Below are 27,141 nucleotides of genomic sequence, written 5' to 3'. Positions count from 1 at the left end.
ACTAAAAGGCTTCCCTGATCCCAAGTGATCCCTCTCTTGCTGGCCGGTACCCTCTTATTGCTCCATGTGTAAGCGCGCCCATACAGTGCAGGCATCAGTAGGGCTCGCGGCTGCATAGTAGCACTGAACCGCTCACGCACAGAGGAAATCTATTGTAAGTATTTCAGCTCCATTCACACAACGTACGTTGCGGAAAGATCACAATGGTACTGAACATTCACATCGTACATGAGAAGGCTATGCGACGCTTACATTGAAGCATACAGCACAATTGAGGCTCCTTAACCACTTCGGGACCAGCACCCTCTGCCCCCTTAAGGACCAGAGGGTGCTGGTCCCGTAAACCGCCACTTCCTGATGAATCGCCGCTAAAATCCGCCGCTCCCGACGAACACGGCGCTCTGTCCCCGCCGCAGGCTGCTCTCTCTGCCGTCAGTATGACGGCAGAGCGCTGTGCGCCGGTCAGGAGCCGTTTTCATTGGCTCCTGACCCTGTCGCTCCATGTAAGCCAATGGGAACGGCTTACATGAATGACAGGGCCAGGAGCCAATGAAAACGGCTCCTCCTGCCCGGCGCACAGTTCTCTGCCGTCATAGAGGCGGCAGGGCAGCACATTTCCGCGCAGACCGAGCGGGGACAGCGGCGGAGACGGGCGGGGGCTCGCGGTCAATGGGACGTAGAGTTTACGTCCGGTCAGAACCGCAGCGCCCCCTGCCCGCCGTAGATTTATACTGCGGCGGTCTGCAGTAGGTTAAACACTTGCCCGCTGCGTCGCCCAGGTTATGCTTCCCCGCCACAAGGGCCATGCAAGTCTATGGAGACTTGCACAGTTCACGTGATGCGGTACCCCGGAAGTATCAAAGTCGCCGCATTTCAGACGCAAAGTCTGCAGCACATTACCACATGACCAGTGCCTACCTCACGGATTATGCAGCAATGCAAATCAATGGGCAACACAGCAAGTGTGCACAACGGGAGCGTGGTGCGACACAGCGTGCATGTGCGGATCGACGGGAATTCCAGTGACGTACTTCCTGCCCAGCAGGGAGAACGTCACTGAACGGGGGTGGCGCTATGCATATGACCCTGTCGCCGCACCGTGGTGCAGGGTCATATAAAGGAGGATTTTTGTGATGCGATGCAGTGCTTGCTACAAATAAGGGCCTGGACACACTGCTGAGCTTCATTTTTAAATCGCAAAACCGTCATGGAAATAGAAAAATCGCACCAGTGTGTGCAGGTCTTTACGATTTTCATGATTTTTCAAAAGACCTTGCAATTAAAAAACGCATGTGATTTTAAAATCGCAGCAGTGTGTACAGGCCCTTAGTGTGCAGCCGTCCTGAAAGTGTGCTTTACTGACATTTTAAAGAGAAACTCCAACCTAGAATTGAACTTTATCCAAATCAGTAGCTGATACCCCCTTTTACATGAGAAATATAATGCTTTTCACAAACAGACCATCAGGGGGCGCTGTATGACTGATTTTGTGCTGAAACCCCTCCCACAAGAAGCTCTGAGGACCGCGGTACTCTGGGCAAACTGCCACAATGTAACAATGTTCACAGACAGGAATTAGCTGTTTACAGCTGTCTCTAACAGCCAAAACAGCTAGGAGCAGCTACATAACCTGCCCACAGTAAAAATGTCACCATGTAATAAATGTCAGAATGTAAATCGGGGAGAGGAAAGATTTTACAATGAGCAAACACTGACTAAATCATTTATACATAATTATGGTAAAAAATGAAGCACTTTTTTACTACATTATTTTCACTGGAGTTCCTCTTTAAATGCACATGTTGCCATGTAAATGCACTGCATGACGATCATTACAATGACAGAACCCACTGCGCCACTAATGCACCGATATAATAGACATACAATTGCACCACATCGCAACAGATGCAGTGTTAAAGCAATCTTATTAGTCCCATACCCTGTGTTAATAAAAAAAAAAAAAGTATGTACAGCAACACAGATCATGATAATAACATCACTTTTTTTGAGGCAGACATGTCTCTCTGGCTTGTCACCAATCTTTCTATTAGCCAAGCATCGCGGGCGGTGGGAGATTAAGACCATCCGCGCCTAATCAGGAATTTGTGTGGCAGGTCGATTTGTTCTGCCGCTGCAGAACGTTTAATTAGGTGAGTGTCACCGTCATCTGTAACTGCAAGACCGCACTTGTCCAGTCAATGTGACAAGTTTACAAGAAGCTCAGAGTTATGAGGTTGCTGGAATGTATTACTATAATCCAAAGTAGTGAATCCGTTCAATATACTGTGATATCCCTGGGATATTTATACTGATGTGTAATCAGAAATGATGTCATTGCCATCACTTAAATTGGATCTAAAGTCACAGAAATAGGCCAGTATTGAAGTCCATGAAGACAGGCTGTATCCAGCAGCTTATTATTAGAAACAGTTCTGATTACATTCTGGAATGTTGATGCACAGAGTGAAGTATGAGTGTCTTATCTGCTCCTGTCTGACCCCTGAGTCCTGCTTTTGTTGCCTCTGAGCAGCAGTGCAACTCTAGATTTACCTCTAGTGCTAGGCCTCCTTCACACTATACACATTGCTGTGCGCATTTTGGCAACGCATATGATAAGGTGTGATATTTGAGTTATTTCGGTTTAGTGAATCAAGCCCTAGGTGTGCAAAATGCACATACATCAGAAGTGCATAGACTGCAGTGTCCGACATTCCCACTTTATGCACTGTGCAGCAGTGCAATGTGATATTGCACCACCGAACACACTTTAGGCAAAAGGCAGTGTTGACCCATTCACTGTAGTGAATAAGATCAGCAGCACAATGCTTTCGGCCTAAGTGATCCGCCAGTGATCCAGATTGCGGTGAAGAGCATTGTAAAAAAATGGTAACACCTTTGTGTTATGATTCCAAGCTTATCTAAATACAGAAAGTAGAATAAGATATTAAAAAAAAAAAATAAGTAAAAGTAAAAAAATGAAAACATGCAACTAGAAAAGCATTCACAAAATCCTGGGTACAGCAATTTATAATAGAAAAACATATTCAAATATCACCCTTAATTCAGGACAAAAGAATGTGTGTTTACAAAAGGTCTTTGCTACATGAGTGATTTCCATGTTGGGCTGCCTAGCAACCAGGAAACACACCTGCCCTCCCAGGAGAGCTCCTGACTGCACACAAGGTAAGATAACAGGGACTTGCCATACAATTCACAGGAACGCATGAAAGCTGTGGATATGCATTGCTCTAATGGATATGGAAGATCAGGCCACAGGCACAGGCAGAAATGCCATTTCTTTACCAGTAATTCATCACTGCTTCCCCATCTGGCAGTAAGGTAGTACAGTATATGGCCTTACTTACAAGACCATTATTGTGAAAACAATTGTAAAATTTAAAATACAGTGGGTTGCAAAAGTATTCGGCCCCATTGAATTTTTCCACATTTTGTCATATAGCTGCCACAAACATGAATCAATTTTATTGGAATTCCATGTGAACGACCAACACAAAGTGGTGTACACGTGAGAAGTGGAACGAAAATCATACATGATTCCAAACATTTTTTACAAATAAATAACTGCAAAGTGGTGTGTGCATAATTATTCGGCCCCCTTTGATCTGAGTGCAGTCAGTTGCCAATAGACATTGCCTGATGAGTGCTAATGACTAAATAGAGTGCACCTGTATGTAATCTAATGTCAGTACAAATACAGATGCTCTGCGAGGGCCTCAGAGGTTGTCTAAGAGAATATTGGGAGCAACAACACCATGAAGTCCAAAGAACACACCAGACAGGTCAGGGATCAAGTTATTGAGAAATTTAAAGCAGGCTTAGGCTACAAAAAGATTTCCAAAGCCTTGAACATCCCACGGAGCACTGTTCAAGCGATCATTCAGAAATGGAAGGAGTATGGCACAACTGTAAACCTACCAAGACAAGGCCGTCCACCTAAACTCACAGGCCGAACAAGGAGAGCGCTGATCAGAAATGCAGTCAAGAGGCTCATGGTGACTCTGGACGAGCTGCAGAGATCTACAGCCCAGGTGGGAGACTCTGTCCATAGGACAACTATTAGTCATGCACTGTACAAAGTTGGCCTTTATGGAAGAGTGGCAAGAAGAAAGACATTGTTAACAGAAAGCATAAGAAGTCCTGTTTGCAGTTTGCCACAAGCCATGTGGGGGACACAGCAACCATGTGGAAGAAGGTGCTCTGGTCAGATGAGACCAAAATGGAACTTTTTGGCCCAAATGCAAAACGCTATGTGTGGCGGAAAACTAACACTGCACATCACTCTGAACACACCATCCCTACTGTCAAATGTGGTGGTAGCATCATGCTCTGGGGGTGTTTCTCTTCAGCAGGGACAGGGAAGCTGGTCAGAGTTGATGGGAAGATGGATGGAGCCAAATACAGGGCAAACTTGGAAGAAAACCTCTTGGAGACTGCAAAAGACTTGAAACTGGGGCAGAGGTTCACCTTCCAGCAGGACAATGACCCTAAACATAAAGCCAGGGCAACAATGGAATGGTTTAAAACAGAACATATCTATGTGTTAGAATGACCCAGTCAGAGTCCAGATCTAAATCCAATCGAGAATCTGGGGCAAGATCAGAAAACTGCTGTTCACAAACACTGTCCATCTAATCTGACTGAGCTGGAGCTGTTTTGCAAAGAAAAATGGGCAAGGATTTCAGTCTCTAGATGTGCAAAGCTGGTAGAGACATACCCTAAAAGACTGGCAGCTGTAATTGCAGCAAAAGGTGGTTCTACAGAGTATTGACTCAGGGGGCTGAATAATTACGTACACCCCACTTTGCAGTTATTTATTTGTAAAAAATGTTTGGAATGATGTATGATTTTCGATCGACTTCTCACATGTACACCACTTTGTATTGGTCTTTCACGTGGAATTCCAATAAAAGCGATGCATGTTTATGGCAGTAATGTGACAAACTGTGGAAAACTTCAAGGGGGCCGAATACTTTTGCAACCCACTGTACATGGAAACCGTAAATAAAAAGTACATTTCTACCAAAGTAAAACGTGCTATTAATTCTTTTTCTCCTATGTCGCTGTCGCTTACAGTTGGTAGCAGAAATCTGATGGAAATAACAGGTTTTGGACTAGCCCATCTCCTCATGGGGGATTCTCAGGGTTTTCTTTATATCCATAAGCAGCACTTAGTGAATGGTAGTTGCTCCGTCCAACTGCCACAATAGTGTGCAACCAGGTTGGGAAAGTGGCCTGCATCTTTGTATAGATCCTTTCCAGGGAATGCTTTTGTAAAGAACAAATTAAATACCGAGAATCCCCCATGAAGAGATGGGCTAGTCAAAATCCTATCACATTTCTATTAATTACTGTGGAGACTTGTTGACACTTAGGGCGTTTTGCATTTTTTTTAAGCACCGGCGATTTTTAAAAACGCCCTGAAATCGCTAGTGCAATGATTCCTCATGGGACAGTTCATATCAGCGCGTTTCGTCCGCTCTCCGCTCAGCAAAGCGCTGCATGTACCATTTTTGGGGCGATTTTGCTACAATGGAAGGTATAGGAAAAGCACAAAACGCTCACAAATCGCTTTATCTGGCGATTGTGTTCACACTTTTATGAATAAATTATGATTTATACAGGACTACTTCATTTACTGGATACTGTAGCAGCATTAATGTGTATGTGTGTGAGCGCATGTGGTGATCTGCGAGTTATGTGACGGTAACTTTTTCTATTGGGCTGGCCACCTAGCAACTATTTTTTTAGCTTTTTAATTGGTGTTTATTGATTATAGGAAATTATTTTTCATTTTTCATTTTTCTTCCTCCCCTTTTTTTTTATATTACTATTTTGTGTCTTTTTTGTAATAAATAGATTGTGATACCATTTTTCTTGGTCTGCATTCCTTTATGATATTATCCTTAAAAATGTTGTACCATTGTATTTATTCATATCCGGGTGAGAGAGTTCAATTCCTGACTGTCGTTAGGAAGTGAAAAAATGGTATTGCTCTGCAAAAGCGCTTACAAAAGCGCTTTGTACAAAATCGTAGCGTGCAGTGGAACGTCGGGATGGGGAAAAAAGTGGAAAAAAACTAAAGTGCTGGCGTCAGTGATTTCGATTTTAGATGTGAACAAAGCCTTAGTGACAGGATCACAGGACAAAAGTAATTAATAGCTCAGTTTACTCTGGAAAAAACATACTTCTTATTTGTATGTGTTGACATATATTTTACATTTGTACAATTTTTCATGATGGTAGTGCTTTAAGCTACACTAGATTGCACACATAATAGGTCACCGTCGAATTAACAACAGTGCAACAATTGAATGACGCCTGACAACTTGGCATATTTGAGTGCAACAACGGCACAAGCAATGGGATCATTTTCGCAAGCTCAAACCCGAGGATCAGGAAGTACATATCTGGCCACGCATGAAGGTTTTTAATGGAATCGGTACCGTTCATTCATTTCAAATGTTTTTATCAAATGTGTAACTCAACATTACCTAACCTTGCCATAACTCAGCAGCACAGACTGCTTCCGCTAAAGGTGCCTCTTAATGGCACATTAATATTTTGACTCAGCCTAGCGCATTGTTCTTTTCAGACACCCTGCTATATAAAAACATCCTGCTCTGATTCATTTCAAGGTATAGCTTTAGCCTCCCTGGCGGCAAGCTACGCTCGGGCTAAGGATTAGATGTTGGGAGCAGTAAGCCCGAGTTACGCTCGGGCTAGCTAAAAATCAATGCTGCTCCTTACCTGGGTCCCGCGCGCGATCGGCGCTGTACAGCGGGACTCCAGGGCTCTCATGCTGGCCACTGGGATCACCATCCCCTCTCTTCTTCCTGGATCCCGGTGACCAATCAGCAGCGGTCCGTGAGCGGCGTGACGTCATCGGGGGCGGCACCAGAATTGAAAGCGGACCTGAACTCTTGCACAAAACAGAAGGAAAACGAAGAAATGCACCCTGTATGTAGAGAGTTTAGCCTGTCTAAACCCACCTTTGGACCCCGATCTCTTGCACAGCACAGAAGGTAAACAGAGGAATGCAGCCTGCATGTATGTCAAGAGTTTAGCCTGTCTAATCCCACCTCTGGACCCTGATCTTTTGCACAGCACAGAAGGTATACAACGAGAAATGCACCCTGTATGTATGTAGAGAGTTTAGCCTGTCTAATTCCCCCTCATTTGTCTTTAATCACAAGTTCTAATATGATCTATCCCCTTTGTCACATGACTGCTATGGCAGAGATGGCAGATAAGCTCATTTGAAAGCACAGCATGTTAACAATATAGCCATTTGGTTCCCAGCTGCTTCTGAGCGAAGTGCTTATGTTGAACTGCCTCACGTTTAACGATTTTTCCCTGGATTTTGACTGATCTCTGCCTGCCGCCTGCACCTACCTCTGTCTGGATTTTGACTACTCTCTGCCTGCAGCCTGCACCAACCTCTGCCTGAATTTTTACTACTCTCTGCCTGCAGCCTGCACCGGCCTCTGCCTTGATTTTGATTACTCTCCGCCTGCAGCCTGCACCGACCCCTGCCTGGATTTTGACTACTCTCTGCTGACCACCTGCAGCGTCCTTTGCCTGGATTTTGACTACTCTCTGCCTGCCATCTACAACGACCTCTGCCAGGATTTTGACTACTCTCTGTCTGCCGCCTAAGACTGATAGCAAAGGGAAAAAAGTCTGAAAGGAATCATGCTTCTACTGCTCTGATTGTGATGTTGCCCTCCGTTTCAAAATATACCACACGTGGGAGGTGTATTAGGTATATACAGTATGTACATACTGTATAGTCTGGTGCCTTATTTGTAGAGTTTCACTATTTTTTAAAGTTTATTCATAAATTTAATTAATTCAAGAATTTTGTGTTCTAGTCTTTAAGCACAAGTGGGATGTCTACAAGACCTTTATTCTGACATATTTTGGTGAGTTATGATTTAACTTCTTGGCGACCGCGTCACGCCAATGGGCGTGCATGCGGCACCAGCCCCAGGACCGGCTAACGCCGATTGGCGTAAAGTCCTGGGGCGGGGATTTGCAGAAGATCGCGCGTGCATCTCTGCTTGGATGGATGACGGAGCTCCACCATCAGTCTCCCAGTGGTGATCAACGCTCGGAGACTGTTTATCACTGTACAGCGCTGCGATCCATGGCAGCGCTGTACTGGGGACAGCCATGTGACACGGCTGTCCCCTCTAGAGGCTCAGAAGTGATCAGCTGTCATAGACTGATGCCTATGACAGCCGATCACGTTGATTGGCTGGCGGGGGGAGGGAGGGCAAGGTTTAAAAAAAATAAGCAATAAATAGCAAAATGTATTATCAAAAAATAGAAAAAAATATTTATAAAAAACAAACAAACATCCTGGGAGCATCTAAGCCCACCAACAGAAAACTTTGCTGGTGGGCAGAAAGGGGGGGGGGGATAACTTGTCTGCTGAGTTGTATGGCCCTGCAGCGAGGCATTAAAGCTGCAGTGGCCCATTTAGAGGGGTTTCAGCCCGTGGTCCTCAAGTTATTAAATGATACCTGTGGTGACATGTGGCATGATGAGATAGACATGGGTACATGGGTACGTACTTTTTTTCTTTCTCTGCTTGAAAGAGTTAAATATCAGGTATGTAAGTGGCTGACTCAGACAGGAAGTGGCTACAGTGAGACCCTCACTGATAAGAAATTCCAACTATAAAACACTTTCCTAGCAATGGCTTCTGAGAGCAGGAAAGAGATAAAAAAAGGGTCAATAGTTCATAGATTTTAGCTCTGGCATACTTCAATGAATGTGTCATTAAGTAAAAACAATAAAACCAAAAACAAAAGTGGACCTCCGGACTAAAAATCGACTCAGCAGCACTGAAAAGGCTTGGTGTTTCTTCAACAGTTTCACAGCATCAGAACTTTGTTTCTCTTATACAAGCCTCATTTTTAGCTGCACAGAAGAAAACTGCCCGGGCAGTTTTCCCCTTATGCTGTGCAAAGCATGATGGGATTTCTGATGTTGTTCTCGTTCTGCTGTCTTTGTGCAATTTTTTTTTTTTAAATTTTGAATTTGACATTTGAAGCCTAGCGCATGCAGCTGGAAGGGGTTATCAGGACAAAGGACAGTTGGAACTGTGTCTCCTGCTCCTTGTCACCTCCTTTCAACCAAAAAGATGGCTGCCCCATGACAAAGATGGTAGCCCCCATGAATCACAAACATTTGCCTGTTCTTTTAAAACAGGGTGGGTAAAAGATTATATTACCTACCTATTCTAATTAACATAACTAATGTAACTTAATAACAGTATGTTTGTTTAGGCTGAGTTCCCCTTTAAAAAGTAGATTTAAACATAAAATAAAACTGGAATATCTTAAAAATTCATTTTTAGGAGAAGGAAGAGGCCTACAATTATTTTTAAAAGTACCACTTTTAGACCCATAAATCCAGCCAGAAATGAACTGCCAGGGAGGTTAATTTAGCAAAGTGGAGCATTCATCAAATGTTCATTTTTACATAAATAACACAATAGTGTCCGTCTGTCCACTGGAGAGGGAAGTCCACCACAACCTCCCTTTTTAAACGGCTTTTAACATGGTGTTATCCTATTTTGTTGCCTCTGTTCAAGTATTTTCAAAATACCATTCATCTACTGTGTAATCACTGTTATAGAAGGGTTCAGACCACACTCTGCCTGATTTATGATACCTTTACTGAGTTTGCAAAAATGCAAAGAGGGAAAAAACTTTTTTGACACCATCGTACTGCTTGTGCCCCGCTCCATCAGCCCTCTTCCCTCATCCGCATATCCATAGAACACATCACTAGCCTAGAGTAACAGGCCTGTACAGCGTCAGTCCTGCAATGTAACCCTCAGGATCCAGTCCCAATCCCTTCCAGACGACTTGGCACATATGTGTGTGCGAGTCTTTACTCCCAACCATTAAAAAATGCTCTTGTATATTAGTACTGCCCCCTGGCTCCTGGGAATAGGTCCAGCCGCATAAAGCTGGTCACATACCATACAATTTTTAAATTTTAATTTGATTCGAGCATTCTGATCCAATTCCAAATCTTTAAAAAATCCAAATCATAAAAATCAAATTTCAACAGCAACTGGTCTGAGTGTATTAAGTGATAAACATGCAAATCCTGCATTCAAAACTTTTTTTGCTGTTTTGGTTTGGAGTTATCACATACCTTAGGAAAACTGGCTCTTTAAGTGCCATTGCCAAACAGTTGCATGATGGGGGTCTTTTTATCTATAATATATTCCTCCTCTTCCCTTTAGTTCTCCCTCCTTCTAATGACATAAGACAGTGCACTTCCTAGTACAGACCTCAGTGGGAGTGACAATTAGCAAGAAAAAAGTGAAGGAGGAAATTATGTCAGGAAGGATGCCAAACGTAGCAAAGATGGAAACTGCCTAGAATAGGATTCTCTGCTTTTCCTTTATAATGCTCACATGAATCATAACGTGTACAGTGTAATATATCTGTTATGTAAGTAGAACTAGTATAGATCTTCTTATACTGTACACTTTTATCTGCTAGAAAAGGCATGGGCAAACTTGGCCCTCCAGCTGTTACGCAACTACAAGTCCCACAATGCATTTGCCTTTATGAGTCATGAATGTGGCTGTCAGACTCCTGCATTGCGGGACTTGTAGTTCCTTAACAACTGGAGGGCCAAGTTTGCCCATGCCTCTGCAGCTAGAATATAATTTCACAATCCATCACACACCATACAATTCTTGATAAAATTTGTCTAAATTTCCCAACATGTCCAATCTCAAAAAAATTAGAAAAAATTTGATTGGAAAACAAACCAAAAAAGCTTTCGATTTTTTGGGGGCAACCGATTGTATTTATCGAATTGGATCTGTTAAATTGGATCTTTTAATTGTATAGTGTGTGGCCTGGTGTGATTTACCGGGCAGATCAGAAGCAGCATTTAGCGAACATCACTGGTCAGGTGACTGATCATTCTCGCACAGAATAAAAAAAGAACTATTAGAGTCTCATTTCCCCCCACTTGTACAGACAGCGGAATATGCTAAAGGGTGTGGAAGAGTGTGTAGGTGGAAGTGTCTGGCCTGGTGTGCTTTAGGAAAAATGCCAGGAATTCAGTTTTAATTCTCGGAGTTCCTGCCGTCTTCAGATTAAGAACTGGGATACATTTTAAAGCGGACCTGAACTCAAAACTTCCTCTCTGCTCTAAAAGAGACGCAACAGCATAATAATATTTAAAGGAAAACATTCCTTTGTGAGGGCCCATTCACACTAGAGCGTTTTGCTGGTGATTTCGGCAAAAACCGCGCTATCGCTTTTTAAATCGCTAGTGCAATAATACCCTATGGGCCCGTTCTTACTTGGGCGATTTGCATCAAGCGATTAACGCAAATCGGCAAACGTGTAGCCTGCACCATTTTCAGGCGATTTCCCGGAGATCGCATTTCAGTGCTATAGAAACGCTAAATGCGATCGGTAAAAAAATAGCTGCAGTGTTCAGTGATTTTTCCGCGTTAATCGCAGAAAAATCACTCCCGCAAAACGCCGGCGGTAATCGCTGGCATTTTGCGCTTTTAGGCTTTTCAGCTGATACAAATCCTCCAATGAATCTCCAGTGTGTCTACTTCCTGCTTTTATGGAAACAGGCATATTGTTACCATCCTATGCTTTTAAATGAGCTTATCTGCCGTGGCATGTGACAGAGGGGAGTGATCAAATTACAGTTGTGATTAGTCACAAATGAGGGGGGATTCGGCTAAATGCTCTAAATACATACAGGGTGCATTTCTCTGTTTTTCTTCAGTCCTGTGACATTAACATTGTCAGTTCAGGGGAACAGTCTTTTTATGATTAGCTGAATAAGCATTTTTTTCTACAGCTTAGATATGATTGGTCCATGCATCGGTCAAATTCCAAACCTTTATTCCCAACCAATGAAAAACAACCTAGTATGCTTGCTTATCATGAACAGATCATCTCAGACTGGCTGTCTTCACTTATGTTCAAAAATAATATGAATTTAAATCATACATTTGAAACCTGTTGTAAAAGAGATGTAAAAGTTACCATTTTAATTCTGTCTAAGAAAAATATTTATATACAGAAAAACTCCAATGGGGATTGGCTTATGCTGGATAAGTGTAGTTTTATGCACCCTGCAAGGACAGGATTTTTTTTTCTCTGGTTGCTTGAGAGTTCTGGATAACAGGGGTTTTTACTGTATATATTGCATGCATGTGTTGTGTTTTTAGGTGTGCATTCACATCACACATGTTGCTTTGCCAAAACACAAGCATGAATGCATGGTGACTTTTTGTAAAGTAGGCCTGCAGTGAGAATGTTATGTTTGATACTCAAGTAAAGAAAAGGCTCTGGGCAGTAAAGTGCAGATGAGGCGAATCTATGGCACGTGTGCCAGAGGGGCACTCACAGCCCTCTTTGTGGGCACACACACAGTTTCTTAGCAGAGAGGTGCCGTGCCTGGGCTGTTTTAAGGGGCAGCAGGATAGGCAAGTTGCAGAGGAGGAGAAATGTGTGTCTGCACAGTACAGAACTGAGAAGTGAAGTAACTCACCTCTCCAGGAGCCACTGAGGGCGCACAAGATCCACCTTCCTCTTCATTCCATCTCTATGGACATCTGGCTGCCTATGATGGAGGGTCATCTGTGTACACAACAATCTGACTATGCTGGGTTCTGCTTATACAGTACTGGGTTGAGGGGGTGTTCTGGCTTCCTATACTGGAGGAGGGGGTGTTCTGGCTACCTATACTGGAGGAGGGGGTGTTCTGGCTACCTATACTGGAGGAGAGGGTGTTTTGGCTACCTATACTGGAGGAGGGGGTGCTGGCTACCTATATTGGGTAAAGTATTCAGGTTAAATTGTGCCATGTTGTCACTCTTTGCGATAAACAAGTGGGTTTTGCAGAATTGGCACTCTTTAGTCTTTAAAAGGTCCACTATCACAGGTATAGAGCCTTCCCATTCATGCGTCCAGCCCTCATTCCTCCGTCGCTAAAGCTATTTGACCTGCTCACGTCCCTCAGTACTTCCGAGGATGAGTGCACAGCTACTGCACATGTGTAAGTCCAGACTTGCACATGCGCAGCAGTGATGCACTCGTCTTCGGACACAAGTAGAGCTGTTAAGTCAACAAACTTTACCGGTTGACATCAGAGGACCGACAGGCTGGGTGGAGGAACGGAAATGCTCTATACTATCCAGAACCTTCCCTCTACTTAGGTATGTATCATACCTGAAGCAAGTTTGATATTCACCATGTAAATTGTTCATATTGTTTAATCTACAATCAACCTGCATGTAATCACCTTTACTACTGGGGAACATGAAAAAAAGAAAAAAAGACCACCAAATGCCAATATCTATAACCACACCCCCTAGCAAAGTGAGAGGCTAAAATGTTTTTTTTTATAGATCTACATATGCACAGAGGGAGATACTGGCTGCTTGGCAGTTGGAAACAGCCTTTATTTCCCACAATGATGTCAGGACCATGGTCACAACATCACACTGTGGGAGGGGTTTCACCACAATATCAGCCATACAGACGTCCCTGGTGATCTGTTCCAGTAAAGGAATAGATTTCTCATGGGAAAGGGGGTATCAGCTACTGATTGGGATGAAGTTCAATCCTTGGTTACTGTTTTTCTTTCAAAGTCTCTGAATAGACCCTATGGCTGCATTCACACTGTGCATCAGTGGCGTTCCTACCACAGGGCGCAGGGGGGCGTGGCACACCGGGTGCCAGACAGCCAGGGGGGTGTCACCACGACCCCCCATAGATAAAGTCATGCAGGAGCCGGGAGGGGAAGAGCAGCGCTAGGAGGAGGGGTGACAGCAGGGATAGCGGCGCAGAAGAGGCACGTGACGGCGACACAGCGTTCCAGGATGATACGCAAAAGTATTGTGAGTATTCTCTGCGCCCGCCTGCTCGCCGTTTGCTGCCCGCATTTTTTTTGGGGGGTAGGGGAAGAGGCAGAAGGAGGGGACCCAGGTGAGGGAGGGGATATGTCCCCCCCTCCCCACTGCTATCCCTGCTGTCACTCCTCCTTCTAGCTACACTGGGGGGTGGGGGGGCACTATGCTAGCTACACTGGGGGCCACTATACTACCTAAACTGGGGGCCACAATACTAGCTATACTGGGGGCAGCTATACGGGGGCCACTATACTAACTACACTGGGGGCCACTATACTAGCTATACTGGGGGCAGCTATACGGGGGCCACTATACTAACTACACTGGGGGCCACTATACTAGCTATACTGGGGGCAGCTATACGGGGGCCACTATACTAACTACACTGGGGGCCACTATACTAGCTATACTGGGGGCAGCTATACGGGGGCCACTAAACTAACTACACTGGGCCATATTACCTATACTGGGGGGGGGGGCACCATACCAGCTACAATGGAGGCCACAATACTAGCTACACTGGGGGCAACTTTACTAGCTACCTTTAGGCCACTATACTAGCTACACTGGGGGCCACTATACTATCTAAACTGTGGGCCACTATACTAGCTATACTGGGGCAACTATGGGGGCCACTATACTACCTATACTGGAGGACAGCTGTACGGGGGCCACTATACTAGCTACTATACTAGCTACACTGAGGGCAGCAACACTACCTACATTGGGGGCAGCAGCTATGCTGCCTATCCTGGGGGCAACTATACTAGCTATATTGGGGCAACTATACTACCTTCACTGGGGACAACCAGCTACCTATACTGGGGGCAACTACTAGCTACCTATACTGGGGGCAGTGGCGGCACCCCCCAGCGTGAACTGACTTTCGGCATCTAATAGATGCCGTGTCAGTTCACCGCAGTGGCAGAGCAGGGCTATAGTAAAATGTCCGAAGCCCTGCTCTGGAGATTTTGGGAGTTTCAGTTGCTGTCTGCAGAGGATCGTGGGAGCTGCGCACCGGACGGAGGCCCGGAACAGGAGCTCTGCTGCAGGTGAGTAAATGTTTTTTGTTTTGTTTTTTAAATTTATATTTTTACGTTTATGTTCTGGCCAGGTCTGCTACACGATTGAAGTGTTTTCTGGGCAAATCTGCCGACATGATTGCATGTATTTTCTGGGCAAATCTGCCGACATGATTGCATGTATTTTCTGGGCAAATCTGCCGACATGATTGCCTGTATTTTCTGGGCAAATCTGCCGACATGATTGCCTGTATTTTCTGGGCAAATCTGCCGACATGATTGAACGTATTCTCTGGGCAAATCTGCCGACATGATTGCATGTATTTTCTGGGCAAATCTGCCGACATGATTGCATGTATTTTCTGGGCAAATCTGCCGACATGATTGAACGTATTCTCTGGGCAAATCTGCACACATTACGTGTATTTTCTTGAGAAAACCTATACAAGTATGTGAATTTTCTGGGAAAAGGGTCACCAAAACTTGGGTCCACTGTCTTTGCGTTGCACTTTTAAAGGGAACCCGAGGTGAGAATAATAGTGAGGCTGCCATATGTATCTCCTTATAAGCAATACCAGTTGCCTGGCTGCCGTGCTGGTCCTCTGCCTCTAATTCTTTCAACCATAGACCCTGAACAAGCATGCTTGTTTCTGGTGTGATTCAGTTTACTACTGCAGCCAAATAGATCAGCAGGGCTGGCAGGCAACTAGTATTGTTTAAAAGGAAATAAATATGGCAGCCTCCATATCACGCTCACCCCGGGTTCACGTAAATTTACAGTTAGCTCCGCCCTCATCCGGTCATGCCCATTTTTTTTGCCGCAGCACATGTTATACCCCCACCCGTTTTTTGCTCCTTTACTTTTTTTGGGGGGGGGGTCCCCAGGTCCCCACCCGTGTCTTATAATACCCAGCACCGGGCGTCAAATACCCTAGGTACGCCACTGCTGTGCATGTTGCATATATGCATGTGTACTGCAATGGACACTGTGTGTTATTTCATCAATATTTCATTCAATATCTATCATAGTTCTCATAGTCTCATAATCCAGAAACACGCTGCATACAGGCTACTTTCGCAAAGTCGCATTGTGTGTTAGGAGTGCAATGCGCCGCATACGGTATAATGAAAGTATGCTTCACTGCCACTGATGAAACCTGTTGCAGTGCACTGCTGATGCACCTATGTGAACTTAAAATAGAAATATAATTGCATCGATATTGTACATTAAAACGAAAAGCAATGGCAGTGAGCTTGCATGTGGAGTTATTGCACGCACATTATTAAAAAAGAAAAACAAAACTGAAATATAAGTTAAGCAGCTGCCCAGAGCATTCAGTAATTCTCTTTTCATGTAAGAGCTGGAAGTGGACTGGTTGCCCAGAGCGACTGCTCTATTTTCACCCAATTTTTAGTGGCTACGATCTTGATAAGAACACACAATTGCTCCCTCTCCCACTAGACTAGAAAGATACATTATATGTAAGGGTATAAAAAAACCCTGTGACTATTTATTTTTGAATAAACAGCAGAGGTCATGTGACTACTATAAGTGTAACAATTCCTCTTTGGTCATGTTGGGAGGAAATCTAGGACTGAGTTGGCACTTACTACCTGGAAGGGGTGTGGCTTTCCTGTCATGCCCCCTCCTTTATAGAGGTTGATAAAATGCAGTGGCATGGCCAGTGTAAAGGACGGAGTTTGGATCTGCTAACCACTAAAGCACTACAAGTCACAGCAGGGATCATATGACCATTTACACCATGCATGTCAAACTCACGCTGGCCAAATCTGGCATGCAGAGCCATTAAATTTGGCCCCCAAGTGGTTTCCCCACTTTGCATTATGTCTGACCCACTCTAGACCACCAAAGTAACTATATTGGAGTTGAAGTCCAAAGCCCTAGATTTCCAGGGAAGCCATATGGGGGAAGGAGGGAGAAAGCACTAGACACCAGGGAACTGCATATTGGGAGCAGGGGGGGGGGGGCACTAGACACCAGAGAACTGTATAGGGGAGGAAGAGGGGCCATTAGACACCAGGGAACTTTATAAGAGAGGAAGTTGGCCACTAGACATTGAGGTTGGCCCAATGTTCAGTTTCAGGCCACTTTTTGAGTTTAACCACTTCAGCCTTCAGTCGTTTTCACATTATAAATCCGAGCAATGTTCACCTCCCATTCATTAGCCTATAACTTTATCACTACTTATCACAATGAACTGATCTATATCTTGTTTTTTCCGCCACCAATTAGGCTTTCTTTGGGTGGACATTTTGCTAAGAGCCACTTTACCGTAAATGCATTTTAACACGAAGAATAAGAAAAAACTGAAAAAATTCATTATTTGTCAGTTTTCGTCCATTATAGTTTGAAAATACTACATGCCTCCATAATTAAAACTCAAGTATTGTATTTGCCCATTTGTCCCGGTTATTACACCATTTAAATTATGTCCCTATCACAAGGTATGGTGACAATATTTTGCTTGGAAATAAAAGTGCATTTTTTCCGTTTTGCATCCATCACCATTTACAAGCTTATAGTTAAAAAAAAAAATTCATCTTTACATTGATATTTAAAAAGTTTAGACCCTTAGGTAAATATTTACATTTGTTTTTTATTGTAATTTTTTTTTTTAATTAAACATTTTATTTGGGTATTTTTGGGAGGGTGGGATGTAAACAGTAATTTTTTTTTGTAAATATGTGTTGATTTTTTTTTTTACATTTAGTTGTAGTTTTACTTTTTGGCCACAAGATGGCAGCCATGAGTTTGTTTACATGACGTCACTCTAAGTGTATCATGTACGCTTAGAGCGACGTAGGGGGAAGTAGGAGTCAGAAAAAGTGAAGCTTCCGAGAGAAGCTGTCGCTTTTTCTGCGAGGGAGAGGAATCAGTGATCGGGCACCATAGCCCGATTCATTGATTCCTGGGCTAACGATCCGTGGCCGGGAGTGCGCGTGCACACGCGATCGGCCGCGGGAGCGCACATGGCCTCCTGTATGTAGCTAATACGTCCAGGAAGCGAAAGTGGTTACCACCTCTAATTTACACCAACATAAAAGTATTTTATAGTTTATTTTTCAACTTGTATCTTGCTCATCTCTGGCTGGATTAGGTAGACAGGACATGGACAGTATTTCTTTCTGGACAAAGACTATGCTAAACTTATAAAAGAAAGATGATGTCAATATAGCCTTAAATGGATCCTGAAGTGAAAGGGATACGAAGGCTGAGATATTTATTTCTTTTTAAACAATGCAAATTGCCTGGCTGTCCTGCTGATATTCTGCCTCTTATGCTGGGTACACAAGATTCATTTTCCCATCCAATCCACAGGTAATCTGACAGGAAGTTGTATCGTGTGTACATGTTATTTTATCGATCAGAAACAGTTCAGACGTGTCCGAAATAATCATCCAGTTCCCGTCAATCGGAAAACTGAATCATCTGTTCCTAGCATTATACTATTAGCCATAGTCCCTGAACAAGCATTAAGTTTGAAACAGGGGTCACAGTTGGCAGAATTACATGCATTTTACTGCGGTGCAAAGTCGCAAGCAAAAACGTACGTAACGTATCTCTATTGGCCTGGCACGATTTCCGGAAGCATCTGCGGTGCTGCACTGCCTTTTCTCTGCGCAATAAAACTGAGTACATGCACTATTTTATCGCATGAAAGATCAGCAGGATTGCCAAACAACTGGGCATTTTAAAGTAAAAGTAAACCGGGGAAAATAAAACCCTAACAGATACTTAGCTAAGGAGAGGGAAGGTGCTAGGTCCTAGTGTAGAGCCTTCTCGCTCCTTTCCTCGTCCACTCATTCCAGCGCTGTAACCCCCGGTAACAGTATCCGAGCGATTAGTCAAATACTGCTGTGCCGCCTCGGGAGGCTTTAGAGCAGCCTTTCTCAACCTTTTTACCATGGAGGAACCCTGTAAATAACTTTTGGATCTCGAGGAACCCCTGCAAACTATTTTTGGTCTCAAGGAACCCCTACATTTATTTTTCAGGAGGCATGGTCTTTAAATAGTGAAATTAGCAGCCTAACCTATCTCCTATTACACTGCCAGTCATTATACTGTCTCCTGAGGCCCTAATTTAGTGCTTCTTGTTACAGTACCACCTATTATAGTGTGCTCTATTATACTTCCCCCACGATGGGGTAAAATGCCAAGGAACCCTGGGGTTTCAGGGAACCCTGGTTGAGAAAGCCTGCTTTAGAAGTTAGGTAACCCAAGTACTCCCAAAGACGGGCTGCTCCATATTGTGCGTGCGCTCTCTCTCTCACCCTCACGTATGCGCAGTACGGAGCAAAGACTTCCGAAGCCATTTAAATGGGGTGACATCCCTGGAATGATGGAACTGTGGAAGGAACGAGAAGGCTCTACAGGACCCAAAGCCTTCCCTCTTCTTAGGTAAGTATCTGTTTATTTTTTCCCCCAGTTTACATCAGCTTTAAAAGAAAATACATATGATAGCCACCATATTCCTCTCACTTCATGTGTGCTTTAAAAGAAAAATTCAAAACATAAAGGTGGCCACTAACAGTCCAATTTATAGCGAAAAATCGTTCGAGCAATTAGAAATTCTGATTGGAAGAAAAATCGTTCACTACACCATCAACGAACCAATCTTTGCTTTGCTATCACAACCAACAAGAAAATGCAACTTTTGGTTTGACAAAAATCCAATCGGACGACTATTTTTATGATCGTTCAGAATCGATTGTGCCCATCAACTGAGATTATTTACAACCAATACGATAAGAATTTCTGATCGCTCCAACTATTTTTCGCTAGAAATTGGATCGTTAGTGGCTGATGGAGAACAGTATATGAAACTTACCTTACAGCTTTATGACACCCAGACTGTGCACAATGAGATTCAGATCTGCCCAGCTGTAATCAGCACCACATGCTGCAGGGTACCTATGTGCACAACAAACAGATATTAAAAAAAAAAAAAAGAAAAGAAAAAAAAATCACAATCATTGTCCCAAACCTGACAAAACCTCCTTCACTGGTAAGCTTCGGAACAACATGGTCCAGCATGTTCTCTAAACCTTCCCTGAGCCCCTGCTTGCTGGGATCTGTAGTTCCTCTCGCTGGTGATGCTGAGGAGCTACAGGTCACCTAACTCAGCACAGAGCCTGTAAAATGAGAACAGGCTGCTAGCATCACACAAAGGATGAGGGGAGTGGAGAGAGGGGCTCCATCTAACCCGCACAAGTAACTCTGGAAACTTGTGCCCCCCATTACCAGCGGGCAGCCCCCCGCTCTGCCCAGCCCCACTAATGCCCAATACGTTCACCTGGACACGCCGGGGCTCCGGGATTAGCACATTCATCCGGGGAAAGTAGCGTATTATTGTGGCTGGAGGAGGATGGAGGAGGAGGGGGCAGATGAGGATAGGAGGGGCTGTCCTGTGAAACTCGCCCAGGGGGGAGAGACCCAACTCCCTATCTGATTGAAGGAGCTCTGGCTCTTTTATGGGGGAGGTATGGGGGGGGAGATGGAGGGAGGTGAGACATGGAGGAGAAACTGAACAATTGCGAGGGAGATGTAGAGGGACAATACAGAAGCAGGGGGGGTTTGGGCTGGTGAGATCTTCATCAACACCGCAGAGTAGCTGGAGCTGGCCAACTCTGGGGGAACTACAAGTCCATGCATGATATTAAAGTGTCTTTGATTTAATAGTAGTACAGCCATTAGTCCCACTCCCAGCATGCTTATACAGTCCTTTGTAGCTGATTAAACTCTGTGGTAAAAACACAAATCTCCACAGGATTATCCTAAATATCGAGAAGATCATACATTTTTATTTCAAAAGACATTTTATTTGATCCTGGAATTGTCACACATGACCTGCCCATTAAGCATATTCTATAATTTATTTTATTTGTGGGTAACATTTACGATGCACGCTATAGGTCTGAGAGCACACGCGTTTGAATTATGTGCAATTTGCTGCAGACGGCAAAACGCGCTCGCCTGCACTGGCAATTGAAGTCAATGGCCCACTCGGGAATCACAAATTGTTTTGCATTTTTCATTTGCGACTTTTTGCTGCAATTTTAAGTCGCACAGCGTGTTGCTTATTTCTGTGTATTTCCATGTTAAATACATTTCGTCGAAATCTAAATCATGAACATTCACGCAAAATCCCATGCAGGAAATGCATTCGGCAACGCGGACCGTGCGCAAACTGCTGTAAACGCACTTGAAATAGTACCCAGTGTGCTCACAGCCTAAAGGTGCCCATTAATTATACAATTTTGATTGTACAATCTTACCAAATCTATGTAGTAAGGCAGGGATCACACCTGAGCAAATCCATAGCATTTTGCTGCATACAAAAAACGCATGTGTCGGTGTGTTTTTCAGGGTCGCCTCAAATGACTGGAAAAAGAGGTGTTAAAATGCAGCAGTTGCACAAAAGATGGTAAACAGCAGAAAACAATGGTAACGGCGCTGCCCATTCATTGAATGGGCGCGCTTAAACGACAAGCGCCATGGCTGCCGTTTACCACCCGGCAAGCGTCCAAGTGAACGGTGCCTAAAACTGCTTCATGAAATCTCTTAAAATTCAAGCTCTGCATTTAAGATCTACCCAAAGAGTTCAGGAACGCAGATCAAGTCAAAAAATAAATGTCACTGTGTGTGCCGAAAAAGCCCTACCTCGCTCTCATGATCTCTAACAGTCTCTGGTCTGGTCTGATTTAGTAAACTAGGTCCAACGTATTATCAGGCGTATCATTCAGAGGCGGACATAGACCCGTGCAGTCGCACAGGGGCCCCATGTCCTCTAGGGCCCATGCAGCTGCACCACAATTAGGGCCTAATTATCTCCTAGGCTCTTCTCCCTGTATTTCTGTAACCCATGAGGAACAGTGATAATTGCTTATGGCACAACCATATACAAGTATAAAATAGGTGCTACATTAATACAGTGTCTACAGAATGTGATTTATTGTATTGGGGCAGCACGGTGGCGTAGTGGTTAGCTCTCTCGCCTTGCAGCGCTGGGTCCCTGGTTCGAATCCCAGCCAGGGCACTATCTGCAAAGAGTTTGTATGTTTTCTCCGTGTCTGCGTGGGTTTCCTCCGGGCACTCCGGTTTCCTCTCACATTCCAAAAACATATGGATAAGTTAATTGGCTCCCCATAAAAATTAGCCCTAGGCTACAGTACTTACACTACATAATATAGACATATGGCAATGGTAGGGATTAGATTGTGAGCTCCTTTGAGGGACAGTTAGTGACAAGATATATATATATATATATACACTGTACAGCGCTGCGTAATATGTCGGCGCTATATAAATACTAAATAATAATAATAATAATAATAATTGTAGGTTCATGTACTTTTATGTTATCAAATTGGATCCAGTCATGATCTGTTATGACCATGGCCATTCACATGGGGCCCTCTTTGCTAGCAGTGTAATAAAAGGAGCTTGGGGCCCCAGTGCGAGTTTTACATGAGGCCCCAAACACTGTATTATTATGGAGCCTCAAACCCTACCAAGGACAGCTGCAGTGTCGGAGAGTTGTAATAAGACTAAGGAAACAGTTAAGGATTACTATTATTCAGTGCACATAATACAATACAATATCATTTCTATAGCGCTTTATTCCCATAGGGCTCAACGCGCTTAGGCTCTCTCAGATTCAGTAATTGGTAGTAGGATGAAGTATTCACACAACAAAAGTTATATTTCTGCAAATGCCAAACTGAATAGGTGGGTTTTCAGTCTGGATTTAAACACGTCTACCGTAGAGATGGAGCTGTTCTGATTTGCTGAGGTAAGGAGTTCCAAAATGTAGGAGCAGCATGACAGAAGGCTCTGGGACCAAAAGTTTCCAAGTGGACTCTGGTTATGACTAGATTATTAGAACCTGTGGATCTGAGAATGCGGGGATTACTACGCAGCTGTAACATTTCTTTCATGTATCCAGGGCCCAGATTATTTTGTGATTTAAAAGTCAATAGGTCGATCTTGAATAGGACCCTCCGTTTTATAGGTAACCAGTGAAGGGAGTCCAGGACCGGTGTTAAGTGATGGGGTTGGTTAGCAGTCTGGCAGCAGTATTCAGCTGTAGGCGGTACAAGTCCTTTTTTTGGAAGAGAGAGCATTGCAGTGTAGAGAGCATTGCAGTAGTCCAGTCGGGATGTAATGGAGGTGTTCATTACCAGCATAGCACCAATGAAAAGCTAAGAAGATGGATGAAGGAGGGCGCCTAGGGGGCCCTCTGGTCCAGGAGCTCCGTTTCGGTTGCACTCTCAACCTCTGCATCCCCTATTGTTACAGGGCATAGTGGTTAGCGCTATTGCCTTGCAGTGCTGGGTCTCTGGTTTGAATTCCAGCCAGGACACTATCTGCTCTGAGTTTGTATGTTCACCCTGTATCTGCATGGGTTTCCTCTGGGCACTTCGCTTTCCTCCATCCCAAAAACATACAGATAAGTTATTTGGCTTCCCCCTAAATTGGCCCTAGACTACGGTACACACACTACATAAAACATACATATGACTACGGTAGGGATTAGATTGTGAGCTCCTCTGAGGGACATTTAAGTGACAAGACAATATATACTCTGTACAGCGCTGCGGAAGATGTTGGCGCTATATAAATACTAAATAATAATACTTGTTACACCACTGCCCTTCATTTATTCTGCGCAGCCTAGGGCCCACTGTTGGCTTTGTCCGCCACTGGTATCATTGCTATATACGAGAAATACTCTTGTACTGCCTGTCACATGAATTCAAATAGAAAACAAAATATCATGTAATACAATTATTAGCATGTCTGCCCTGTAACATCCTAGCAATAAAGGTAGCTGTCTCTGTTGATGTATGTCTTGTCTGTATCTGTTACACTCCTGCCTATATGGTACATGCACTTGATATATGCATTTAATTTTGACCCGCAGCTCCTGTTTGATTTTCCAATAGACTCATTACAGAGCGAGGTCCCTGGAGCAGGTACGTTTTCCTTACGTATCTTCTGCGGTCTGCCAATACAACTGTATTTATTGCACTGTAAACTACTTCCTGTGTATCTGTGAAGCTTATTATGGTGTACACATAATGGGGAAGGCTGTTACACCAGAGAGAGCAGAAGTTCAATGGTAACAAGCATTGGATAGCAGCAGGATGCACTCAAAATTATTATTAATGATTTGGCACCCAGCAATGTAAAGCTCAAGTTGATGGTATACGTTCTATAGAATATAAAGTACAGAATGCTGCTTCTAGATTCCTAAAAAAACAGCCTCACCACTGTCACATTACACCAATTCTTCGCTCACTGCACTGGCTACCTGTAAAGTGGAGAATACTCTTTCAAGAATGGACTGTTGACATTCAAATCCCTACGTAATTTGAGTTATGGATACATGAAGGACTTGCTGAAACTGCACCACACTTCTCACAACCTCAGATCAGCAGGATCCATAAACTTTTCCACTCCCAGAGTGCACCTTAAAACCTTTGGAGCCAGAGCTTTCTGTCATGCTGTCCCTACCCTTTGGAATTCCCTACCACACCCAGTAAAGACTTCCCCAACCTTGGAGTTATTCAAATCCAGATTGAAAAGCTGCCTGTCTAGCCTGGCATTTGCAGACTTGTAGAATTCTTCCTCTACACCAAAATTTACCAATCAACTAATTACTGGTCTGAACCATGCTTATGTGCTTTGAGTCCTACAGGAGAAAAGAGCTTGACAAGTGTTGTTGTTGTAAAGCTCAATGGGCCCAATTCACATAGCTCTGGTAATATTTCCCTGCACAGGCTAATTCTGGTATAAAGAACTGACAAATCGATGGAAGAACAGTGGATATCAGGAGGATCGTCAGTAGTTCAGATAATATCATCAGGGGTAGGAGGCGCCTGGGGGGTTAAAATAATGAAAACATTAAAAAGTAGTATAAGCGTTACCACCTGGAATGAGCAATGGATACAGTAAATCTGTCAAAGCTTTATTGGCACAATAGACAATGGCCCTTATTCAATTCACTTTTTCTCCTATGTTTTCTACTAGTAGATCATTTTTTTGTCTTTTGTGTAAAATAACTCTCAGCACTTGGCAACTGAAAAAAAGGCATTTTATTGATAAGAAGAACCCATATGCAATTAACTTTTCTCCTAAGTGATCTCTTCATACCTTGTAAAAAAAAGTGCCTTTTAACCCCCTTGGCGGTATGAAAAATACCGCCAGGGGGAAGCGCAACAGTTTTTTTTAAATTTTTTTTTTTTTTATCATGTAGCGAGCCGAGGGCTCGCTACATGATAGCCGCTGCTCAGCGGCATCCCCCCGCCCGCTTCGATCGCCTTCGGCGATCACCGATCAGGAAATCCCGTTCAAAGAACGGGATTTCAGCGACGTCGGGACGTCATTGGGAGACCCGATCCACCCCTCGGCGCTGCCTGGCACTGATTGGCCAGGCAGCGCTCGGGGTCTGGGGGGGGGGGGGCCGCGCGCCGCACCGGATAGCGGCGATCGGGCGCGCGGCGGCGGCGATCGGGGTGCTGGCGCAGCTAGCAAAGTGCTAGCTGCGTCCAGCAAAAAAAAAATTAAGTAAATCGGCCCAGCAGGGCCTGAGCGGCACCCTCCGGCGGCTTACCCCGTGTCACACACGGGGTTACCGCCAAGGAGGTTAAGCCACTAGCAAGCAAGAAAATACTCTTTTGACAGTACTTTATTACCTACTTTTGGTACTTTTACAATTGCAGAATGCTGAAAAGTTATGATAAATAGAAGATGAAAAATAATCTCCTAGGAGAAAACGCTGAAGAAAAATATTTTCAAACTTGTCAACAAAATGCCTTTTAAACCACCAGCGAACAAAAAAAAAAATAAAAATACTCAAAATATTTTTTATATTACGTTGTCACCTACTTTTTGGTACTTTTATCATTGCAACGTCCTGAAACGTTATTCTAAATCAAAGATGAAAAATTATCTCCTAGGAGAAAGCTCAGGAGAAAAAGCTACTTGCATACGGGCCCTTGTCATGATGAAATGCATTTTAAACCACCAGCAAGCAAGAAAAGACTGAGAATAATTTTGATAGTACTTTTTCACCAACTTTTGGGTGCTTTTATACTCGCATATAAGCCTATTTTTCCAGCACAAAAATGTGCTGAAGAGCTTCTATGCGAGTCAGTGGAGCAGAACAGATGGTGGAGCAGGTTTTGTTACTGGCAGAAGGGTGTAAGGATCGTGCACTAGTGATTCTGCTTTCGAAAGCTGGCTCCCTGTTGTGTCCTTGTCCCCCATACTCTGCAACATGGTGTGCAGAGTGTGCTGCTCAGGACTACCTGTGTCCCCTGGCTTGTGGAGTGGAGTGTGCAAGCAAAGTGTCAGAAGTGCAATGAAAGAGTGTTCTTCCTGTGTGGCAATCGCTGTGTCTCTCTCTATGACGCCATCTAGTGGCATCTTGAGACACAGCTGTATCATCCTTGGGGCACATCTGACTATGGGAATAAGGTATGACTGGCTACTGTGGAGGGGGCTATTCTGGGGAGGGGGCTTATAGGTGAATCAATCACTTTTTCCTGATTTCTGGAGGGAAAGTGGGTACCTTGGCTTATACGCGGGCCGGCTTATAGGCAAGTACATATGGTAGTAAAATGGTGAAAAGTTATTTTAAAGATAATATGAAAATTATCTCATAGAAGACAATTCAGGAGAAACATATAATTGCATATGGGACAATGTGTTGTGCTTTACAGAGCTTATGTGTGCTACATCAGACCTAGTGCCACTGGAATGGCCACTTGGGTAACATGAAGATGACTGTACACTATACAATTTTGCTTTTGATATTATAATCAACATTATGATCGACTGACCAAAAAGGAACATTGCAGTTCAGTGTTTCCATTGTAATATGGATAATAAATATGATTGCAAATTCAAATTGCACCTCAATTTACGATCAATTAGATGTATTTGTCTGATCAAACGACTTGGGAAAAAAACCCTGCATGACTACTTTGAGCGCGTCTGTGTACAGAGGTCAGCCAAATTCCAATCACTTCCAAATCGGACCATTTTCCGCAACGGACAAATGGACATTCTGATAGATCCTATGTTAACTATAAGATCCATTAACATATGCCCGTTGTGTCCATGTGAGGTTAGACTGCTGCTGTATCGGA

At 43.8% G+C, this 27,141-nt stretch overlaps 1 protein-coding gene across 4 annotated transcripts in view; it reads right to left on the bottom strand.

The window, feature by feature from the left end:
* LOC137531694 (SH2 domain-containing adapter protein D-like) overlaps positions 1-20,364 on the bottom strand; it is a 56,984-nt gene extending 36,620 nt beyond the window's left edge. The window contains exons 1-2 of one of the 4 annotated variants that reach the window (XM_068251645.1): positions 20,280-20,364; positions 19,815-19,897 (exon numbers count right to left, since the gene is read on the bottom strand). The gene's annotated coding sequence lies outside the window, so the exon portion shown is untranslated. The other 3 variants (XM_068251646.1, XM_068251650.1, XM_068251648.1) reach the window with 3 other exon arrangements.
* Positions 20,365-27,141: the final 6,777 nt, after the last annotated feature.

The sequence above is a fragment of the Hyperolius riggenbachi genome, chromosome 9 (genome assembly GCF_040937935.1).
Source record: "Hyperolius riggenbachi isolate aHypRig1 chromosome 9, aHypRig1.pri, whole genome shotgun sequence".
In the NCBI taxonomy this organism is placed as follows: Eukaryota; Metazoa; Chordata; class Amphibia; order Anura; family Hyperoliidae; genus Hyperolius; species Hyperolius riggenbachi.
The sequence above is the reverse complement of the archived record's forward strand: the minus strand, read 5'-3'. Positions and strand labels throughout refer to the sequence as shown.